Genomic DNA, 9,882 nt, shown 5'->3' on the forward strand with positions numbered 1-9,882 from the left:
CCGTCTACAAATGTCACAGACGGGCAAATATTGTAGATAGTTGAAGGTCCCATTTTTTCTACCAGGAGCCAATATGTTTGCTCAGAAACTCCTGGCACGACAGAGGTTACTAGCTGGCTGGATGCATAGATGCTGGGGGACCTCTCATCCCCAGAAGGCTGCAGCATACTGCTACGTGGTGCCAGCACCCCGTTCCCGGGATGTGCTCTCCCGTGGTGGGGATAGATAGCTGTGCTGCTGCAAGATCTCCCAGCTCCAAAGCTCGAGGATTTAGACAAAGGCTGCTTAAGCAATATTGCCAGTGTGGAAAGAATCACAGGCACATGTTTCATTATAAAGCAAGCTAGCTAGAAACATCTCAGCCTGCTCTATATGTTCTCTGCAGGGGGAAGAGAGATCAGGACTTGAATCTGCTCTGAAGGCTGAGATCTCTGGAACTTTCTCTGGAAGTTAACTTCAAAAGAAACAGTAAAAGGATTTGAGGAAAAAGAGACATGTGCTTGGACAGTGGTGAATGAAACTGAAAAGTAAACAGCCTGAGTTATGGGAGGATTCTCAGATGGTGCTTATTGCTCCCAGCCAGTTTGTTCTCTTTCATGATCGTCTGAAAGCATTTCAGGATGTGACCTCCTGCGTAAAATTAAGAACTTACTTAATTGCACAAATTTAGGAGTAATGGTTCTTCCCACCAGTTTTCTGATGTGTGTTGGCAGGATTCTGAAGTCTTCTGTGAACAATGCAAATAACAGCAAAGGTAGAGGGCAGGAGGACATAGCTAGCCTGAGCAGATTAGAAGGGTGCATTTTATGTTAGGAGACCAAATATCCATGCGCTAAGCTTGCATGTGCACATGCACACATGTACACAGAATAAAATTATGTTTCATTTGTTGGCAAGAACACACAAGCGAAAGTGATTCCTAGTGATGTGGTGCACAGTGTGCAGGGCCGGTCCATTACAAGGGGCTTCCCTTTCCACAGTGAGCCATGAGATCGACTTAGGAGAGTGAGGGAAGCAGCAGCCCTGCTCCTTCCTGCTGCATCTTCTGTGTGGCTGCATAAAGGCAAATAGCCTCACAGGGATGTATCAGGCAGCCTGGTGTCCTGAGTATTTATTAGAGGAAAGCCTGGAAAAGGTTTATATCCAGTTGTGTTTTCTGGAAGGCTGAAAGACTGGGTCAATTCAAATCTCCTTAATTGTGTTTCCAGACACCTGTGTTTTCCTGGTAAAATGCTGCCTGCTTGACTTTTTCTGGGAGCCCACCCTGCCCAGAATAGGTGACAGCCCGCAGAGGAAGCAGGTGTGCGCGTTAGTCACCTGCAGCCACAAAGGGCGAGGAAGCGGCTGCCCTGGCTTCTCCTCAGCAGCCAGACAAGGCCACTCAGAGAGCCATGCTGGCTCTCCAGGTGGCCACAAGCAATGCTCGTGTTTAAAGCTATAAGGAGTGAGGAGGGGGCTAGGAAATTTCTCTGAGCTCTGAAGTCTTGCTGATGGCCTAAGAGCTCCACTCTTAGCTTGCCATTTAATTTCATTTAAATTCTCTCCTCTTGCTTCTCATACATAGCGCGATGCACTCTGCTCTGATCTGAACTGCTGACTTGTCTATAAAAATCCAGGCACTGCATTCTCACTGGGTCCTTTGCACACTGTAGCTTCTTGTTTTTAATGCTAGCAGAAGCTGATGATCGTGGGATGTCTAGCAGAAAACTATATGCAAAATTGTTAGCCTGTGACAAGATGTTTCATTTGTTTGTTGCTGTTTTTTCATCTCTCTGATTTAGTGATTGACAGATGATCATATCAAAGTGGGCTTGCACTGTGCTGAGACCTGTGGATGAGCTCATGCAGAAATCCAGTGATAAAACCTGACTGGTAAGTCATGTCAGACAGGATTGTGTTTGTTTGCCAATGTTTATTGTTTTCCCTAAAATGGTGGTAAAGGAAGAGATATTTAAACTTGATTGAAGCAAGTTGAGGTAGCTAGAAACTCATTGGTTTTGAGCTGAATCTTGCAGTCCTGTACTCAAATACAGAGTTTGGCTTCCTGGTGAGAAAACTGAATTTTGTTTTCCTTAAAAACTACCCCCCACCCCCAACTGAGACATGACAAAAATAGCTATTAAAATAACAAGCAATTTTTTTTTCCTGTCTGAGAAGGATGGGTTTTGGCTTTCTGTGTGTGTGAGAAACAGAGATGTCTAAGCAATGTACATTAGTAGGATAGATGGTTTTTGCATGTGATACCCACATGGTATGACGTGAGGGCTTCCTATGCCTTTCAAAGCAGAAAAGTAAATTGGTTCGTTCAGACCAAGCGGAACCCAAGACTGATTTGTTGACAATGCGCTCAGTATTTTTGAGTGTTATCACCAAACTAGGGACACCACAGGATGTGCCCACTGAAAGAGCACTTCAGAATATGAATGGCAGTGGTTAAAAGCCATGCAAGATTGCTTACAAGAAGCAGAAAATAGGGAAATGGGAAGCCTTGATGTTATCTGCTGTTCCCACACTCGTTCCCCACTTTCCTCTCAGGCCAGCTTGGTGAAGAACCACATCTCTCTCTCAGGGAAAGTAACAATTTAACACAGCACGCAAGAAAGAGGTTTTGCGATGTGCTGCATGAAATGATGCAGTATCACTCAACTAACATCTGGTAAAACGTTCTTAAATAGACTCATCTTCCTGCATCAGCACTTCCAACATCAATAATTTTATTGGTAATAATCAGTGAGGTCTGAGATTTGTTGGAGGAAGATGGATGGTTATATTTGGGGAGAAAATCTAAAGGGCTTTGAAGAAAAATGCTGAGGCAACATCACAATTACCGAGCCGAGAAATCTGCACTGATTTGCAGTTCCCAAATTGTTTGGAAAACATGAGGAACGCTGCCTTGAGAGTAGTTGATAGTGCTTTAATGCCATCAGATTCTTAAGAGCTGGAGGAGTTCCCAGATGCCACAATCCAGGGTAAATCTAAACCTGATGTAAATGTTTCTCCTGGAGCTCCTGTGGCTGCCCATATGGGTCACATGAGGTGCTTTCTCTTGCATTCCCTACAGCTCCGTCCCAAAAACCTTTGAGAGAAGTTAATCTCCCATTCCTATCTCATAGGTCTGGGCAAATCCAAGCTGGTCTTCCAGGCCATGCAACTTTCCTTTTACCCGACCAATCCTTCCAATTTTTCCTCCTCTGCTCAGAACCGTGTGATCATCCTTGCATTAAAAAGGATACCTTGAGAAATTGCTTCCTATAGTTAAAAAGGATTATTTTCCACTCAGAAAAGTGGATCCACATGGAAACTCCGGCACAGGAATAACACAAGATTATCTTTCAGCTACTGAAGAGATGTGAAATAGTAGCCTGCAGCTGTGTAAGCTAATAGACCAGCATTACAGGAATCCACGCAGAGGGCATTGGTGATCTGTGGAGTGGCATCTGGCCTGCTTTGTGCAGGCAATCTGCTTGGTGCTGAACTGGATGGGAACTCACATTTTGTTTCCAAGTGCAACTAGGCTGTGAGATGGTTCAGCTACGAAAAAAAGAAGATGGAACTAAAGAAACCTAATGTGATGCCAACATTAATATTATCTGGCCTTGGTAATGGCCAGAGATCTCCAAAGATAGAAATTTCTGTGCCTCCTACTGCCTCTAATCTTCTGCTGTTAACTCCTGCCCAAGTTACTGAACCCAGCTGGTGATGGTCAGAAAAGTCCTGCAGCATTTCCAGCTGTTGACAAAGTGTGGTTAATATGGAGAAATTCATTCTGGAGTGGGCTGTAAGCTGCAGTGAAGGAGAACGGGGACACAGCAGAGAAAACCCCCCACTTGCATACCTTACGCCATCTTAAAGCCCTCTGAGCTCTGGGACTGTTTGAGGCTTCTTGCGTTACACAAAGCAGCCTCCAAATTGCTCTGATAATAGGCTGCCCTTTGAGATATACCACTCAGCTCAGCTCTGCCACAATCTAGGGTAGACTCCAAGTCTATCTAGAACTGGTAGTAAAGATGAACTGCTGGGGAAACTGGTGTCTAAAAGGAAGGCTGGTCTTGGCTGGTGAAGCTAAAGAACAAGAAGTTCAAACCTCCTGAGGTCCCTTCTCACCTGAATTGCACTATGATTATAAGTTGCTGGGAGCAGATGTTCTGTAGCAGGTCGAGGTCAATGCAGCAGCTTCTATACAGGTAAATCATAACAGTGTACAGGATTTCTTCAGCATATTCATCTTATTTTTCAAAAATTCCACAGATTAAGCTATTTGGGAGGCCAAATGGCCTTGGTTTGAGGAAGAAGTTTTGTTATAGATCATGAACAAGTAAAAAGAAGGAAATTACTGAAGTAGTTTGCCAGCCTAACACAGAAAAAAAGTTAATTAAGGGACACGTCCCAAAGGACATTTTAGCACAAATGTTTAAAATATATAGTAGTAACCTAGACAGGGACAAGAACATGATCAAATACGCAACTAGCACAAATGTATCTATCTACCTATGTATGTATCTGGTGAGTAATTGACATTGGCATACATGCCCCATGGCATCATTAACATTCCTATTTTGGGGGGTCAGATTGCTCACTGAGGAAGAGTCGTCTGTCTTTAAAAATACATTATTTGCTTTTCTCGGTGCAGATCTATCAGAATAGCTTTTGTGCTTTGGTTGCTTGAGTCTTCTTGGTTAAAAAAGTGTATCAACATTTATTTTCATGGCCAGCTTTTCTCAACAAGAAAAACTGGTAAAAATAGGTACCTGCATTCTAGATTTGTTTGCTTCTTTCTGGAAGATTGTGCAGTGATTGAGACATCCTTGGCAGAGTATACTTTGTCTCCAAGTTTCACATAGATTATCCTGGCCTTTGAGTTCCTGTTCCAGTTAGGGAACAACTGTTGAAGTGGTCCAGAGCTTGACACCTTTCTTTTCATGTGCCAGGGGATTTCTGAGGCAGTCCTGAAGAGGCATCTCTCCTGCTCTGTGAGGCACCATGCCTTGAGTCCTATGGGGCTTGTAGCCTCATGTGGTGGAGTAATAGAAAATAGCCAGGAGACAAAGCAGCATGGTAGTGGGTGAAATTAATGGGAGGAGCACAAATGGCTGTGTCAGCAGAGGAAGCATATAGATCTTTAAGTACTTCAGGCTCCTAAGTAAACTTAACTCCTCATAGAAAGTTGTAGGAAGAATTCTTGTGACCAGCTCCCTGACAAGAGCAGTGTGATGCCCCAAACATGGGGCTTCTAGGTACAGGCAGAGGTTCTAGGGTTTGATCAATATGGGGCAAAAGACAACATCTTAAATATTGATGAGCAACTGCTCATGGCACAGCTTCCGTCCATTTGGCTTTCCTCTTCCTCCCTCAGACCCCAAACATGGTGCTTTTGTCCATGCTGCCTTGTGGGAGTCATTATTCGTCAGGCCAACACCCAAACCACCCTGGAAAAGCATCATTGGCTTGAAGCAAAATTGCCAGGGAGCAGGCTGACCCTTTAACAGTACTGATGATAGCAGGGTCATATTAGAACCTGTGCCTTGGTCCTGTTAATTTGTGAGTTGTAGATGGACCTTCACTTGTAGAGCAAGCTAGGTTTGAAATAGGAAGGTCAGAAAGTAAGCATTGAAAACATGACTGTGCCACTGAGCTCAAGGACAGAGGAGCTGTCCCTTAAATTGCAACCTGCTGCACTTATTGGATTGCTTTTTGGACTGTGGAATAATGGGCAAGATGATGGATTCCTCAACTCCTGACTGCCCAAACATGTGGATAAGGTCATCATCGACATATTTGCTAAACTTGTGAGCTGATGCAGTAGCTACTTTGTTTACTTCTGGATTGATGCGCAGGTTAGTGCTAGAGTAGGGTTTGCTTTTGCAATGCCAAGTATTTGTGTGCTAACATGGTTCTTGTAGAAGGGGGACAATCACCTATTTAAAAAGTCTAAGTTTAGCTTGGTTGTCCATTCGTCACAGACTGGAGGAGGAGAATCTTGGCTGAGTCCTGACTGCTTTTAAACTTTGGGAAGGTCAAAACTGCACGGAAAGAACGAAACTGAAGCATGAAAGCCTGCAGAAAACGTTGGCGCAGTCAACACTATTACCAAACTGTGCGTTCTTACACAGACACGTGAAGCGATGTTGCAGAGTGTTTCTAGGTGCTGGAACAAATATCTGTTGTGTACCGAGAGCATGTCCCATGTCCACTCTCCAGTGTACTGTGCACTTTCATTTGGGATGTCCTTGAAGTGAATTGATATGTTGATGTTTGTCCAGTCAGTACCTGAAGGAATTTAATTTCTTTATCTTAAGGACAGGTGAAAACAAAGACCCCACTATGTTTATATAAGGTGGTTACATATGAGATTCTGTTGCAAATGAAGAACAAACGTACAGAGAATGTAAAACTGGGAGCCAGCTGTACAGCCCTGAGGGGACCCAGAAATATTTTGTCTGTCTGGCTGAAAACTTGGTTGGTGGTTGCTGTTTTCCCCCTACTCAGTCAAGTCAGAGGTATTCAAATACTGAAGTACTGAAGTGTGTTACTTTTTAATGCATGGAGAATTACTAGGAAACGAAAGATTTTTGCTCTATTCCTGCCGGAGCTATACAGAAGCTGTATAGCTGACCATCAGGTCACTTGGTAGGGACTCGTGTTGGCTTGTTGGTAGGCTGCAGGCACCTGGATAGTTTAAGTGCCAGCGATATATGCCACCCCACAGTTGCTTGGTTCTGTTGAGCAAGGAGGAGGTGTCCTCGCCTACTGACATTATTGTGGCAGACATCGCAGGCTGGACCCCAACATGGCTGGCAATGACCTGCTCAAGAGGAGGGATAAGGACATGGCTGGTGAGCCTCTTCTCTGTACTGTGCCACACTATTTACAGAACCATGTCTGGTTTCTTTAAAACCAGGGTTGGTATGTCTGTAGGAGCTGCTGTCACAGCAGCTACTGGGGCTCAAGGAAAAATCTGAGAATCTTTAGCAGGCAGAGTTGGCAGAGTTGTTTTCTTTCTATACCTCTCTGAACTCACTGGAGCCTGGATACAACTTAGAAGAAATGCTGGACTGGAGTTGTGCTGCATCACGTTGGTGTGCTTCAGAGTTGTTAGAAGGGCCTTAGAGATCTCAGAATAAGGCTCTTGGTTTGAATGCCTTTCCTTGACAATCAGACACACCATCTCTGGTTCCCAGAGACCCCCTCTACTCAGCTTGGTGATAAAAGCACTTTTTAACACCAAAGCTGCTGTGTTCCCACGCTTGTTGCTGTCATGAGGGAGGCCAGTCTTAAACAATAGCAGAGGAATAAAGAATAGCCTCACTAATCAATATCCTGCCTAGACGCTGAGTCAGGTGGCAGCTTGGGCCTCTTTAAAATTCCTGCATTGTTCCTGATTTTTCATTTGACTGGGGTAAATTTTTATCTTCAAGGAAAGAAAACACATGGGACCAACTGTCTCTGCTTGCTCCACTATTCCCTTCCCACCCACCCCCACTCAGTTTTGGTGCCTTTGTCCTGTGGCAGCCTGTGCTAGTGAGGGCTATAGATACAATTTGCTAGTCTGGACTTTGAGCTGAATGTGACGTTCTGTGGTTAGGACAAGGTGGTGATGGTGGCCTGAGCAGGGCTCCCTACATCACGTACATCTGCAAGGCTTTGGAAAATGCAGTCTTTGACACCTACATATACACATGGGTTCATATTTATGTGATTGGTCTTCCAATGGTCAGAAGATAAGGAAAAGATGCAGGCAAAGGCTCCCAGAAAATTTCTCCATAGGTGAATGTTTTTGGAGTCCTGGCAGGATGCTATGACAGTCTGAGTGCGAACAGACATTTGGAAAATTTACAAACGCGGTATTTGCTTAAACAAACTGCAACATCGCATAGCTGAAGCTTTTGAATCCTCCTCAACTTCACTAAAAACATTTTCCAGAAGGAGAAGGGGGCCAAGGCGGCTTTCCATAATCTTTGACTTTCACAGGGCCTGCAGGGTCCTGTGTGGGGGTTTCACTCAGCTCTTATCATCCCTGAGCATCACTCTGGGGCTGCTCTCACCAGTCTGGACTGGAGAAGGGACCTGTGGATCTTCTCCTTTCCTTAGCCATGAGTCCTTCATCAAAGGCTGCAGAGGAGAAAGGTCAGAAATGCCTCCAGAATTTTCCTTAAAGCTGGGGTGTCCCTAGGGAATCTTGGTGGCTCTTTGGCACTGCTGGGCTCCCACTGAATGGCCCTAGCAGCCAGGGAAAGTGTGGTCCTGGCTGTGCTGCCAGGCAGGAACTCTGGGGGCTGGAAAGGGAACTGGTAAGGGTTACATTTGTGTGTGTAGATATGAGATAAGAGCTGACCTACCCTTCACCCCAAGCTGAACTCCCTGAAGCTCAAACAAGGTAAGGCAACTGCTTGTGAAAATGCTGGGGGGAAGCCTGCCAGACAGGCAAACTTGCTCCTCTTGCCTGGGGCTGGGAGCAGACACTGAATGACTGACCATCCATGAAGGTGCTTCTGCTCCAGGCAAAACCTGAGAGGCACTGTGTTCTCAGGAGCTTGCTATGTCCCTGACTAAAATGCTTGACGACTGGTGACACAGAGGAATTGGGAGCCAAGGATGCCTGCTGGGAGACAGGGCAAGGATGGCCGTGCCCTGGGGCAGCAGGCAATGGGGCCTACCAGAGGTGGCTGCCTAGGGGACACACACCATACAGCTGCTGCCAAGGCCAGAAAACCTGGCAGGCAGACACCCAGCGCAACTGCAGGGCTCACTGTGCTGGAGGAAGACACTGGGCAAAGGAAAGTGTTCTCAATAATACTTTTTCCATCAGATTTTTTTTTTTTTTTTTTTTTAATTTTCCTTTCCTAAACTGCTGAAGTTCTGGAAGAATTCTGCATTTCTAGCATCAAAGGCTCATTTCACAGGTCGTGGAGCAGTGTTAGGTGATGGAAGAAGCCTGGCTAGCAGCAGGGTGGCATGGGGAGGGATGCTCTGTTCACTCCTGAAGGCTTGCTTGCGTTTGGAGACCGGGAGGACAGAAAGGCCAGTGTTTGTGTCCCCCACAGAGAGGGCACCAGGGGAACCTGCCAGCTACCTGCACTGCCCTCGCTGTGATTTCTATTAGTCCTTTTCCACATATACCAGTATACATGCCCAGATCCATGGGCCCACCCTGGCCCTAACTCTCCAGTACCTTTTGCTTCAGGGATTGCATTTTTTCCCTGGTGAAGAGCAGAGGAGTGTTTAAAAATAATGTAAAGGACAAGCAGGTCAAACCCCTGAGGTTTCCAGTGTGGTATTTGGCAGAGGCACAGTCCTGTCTTTGGACAAAGCCTTTGTCCTGATGGGTTGGGAACAAATACAAATTACAGAAAATGGAGAAATCATTTCAGATGAAGCTAAAACAGCGTTTGCTAGGTATCTGAATGGCATCTTTCCTGCATATAGTCAGTGACTGTTGCTTTCAGATATTCCTACAGTGATATACACATTAGAGATACTGTCACAGCCTTTTCCCTCTGTGCAAATATAAACAGGGGAACATCCACAGCTGGGTGGCCTTAGATGGAGTTCCTATACTGGAAATCTGTTTCTTGTGGGAAACAAACATCCTCCTTTAATGATATTCCTGGGATTTTAACTCTCCCGGGAGCCTCAGATCTGTTTTGCACAGCATGGGAAGTGGTGCCTGCCAATGCAAGTGTGGTACAGCATGGTGAGGGCTGGCCCTGACACTGCTTTCAGCACTAACTCTGACATTCCTGCTCTCCCAGGACCAAGCAGGGGGCTCTGACTGTGCTGCCCATGGCTTGCACGGTGCGTCAATTGGATGTGTTTTTGTATCAAATTTCAATGAGCAGGGAGAGACTCTTCTTGCCTCTAGCATCTTTACAAAGGCTACGAAAC

This window comes from Nesoenas mayeri (genome assembly GCF_963082525.1).
Source record: "Nesoenas mayeri genome assembly, chromosome: 1".
Lineage (NCBI taxonomy): Eukaryota > Metazoa > Chordata > Aves > Columbiformes > Columbidae > Nesoenas > Nesoenas mayeri.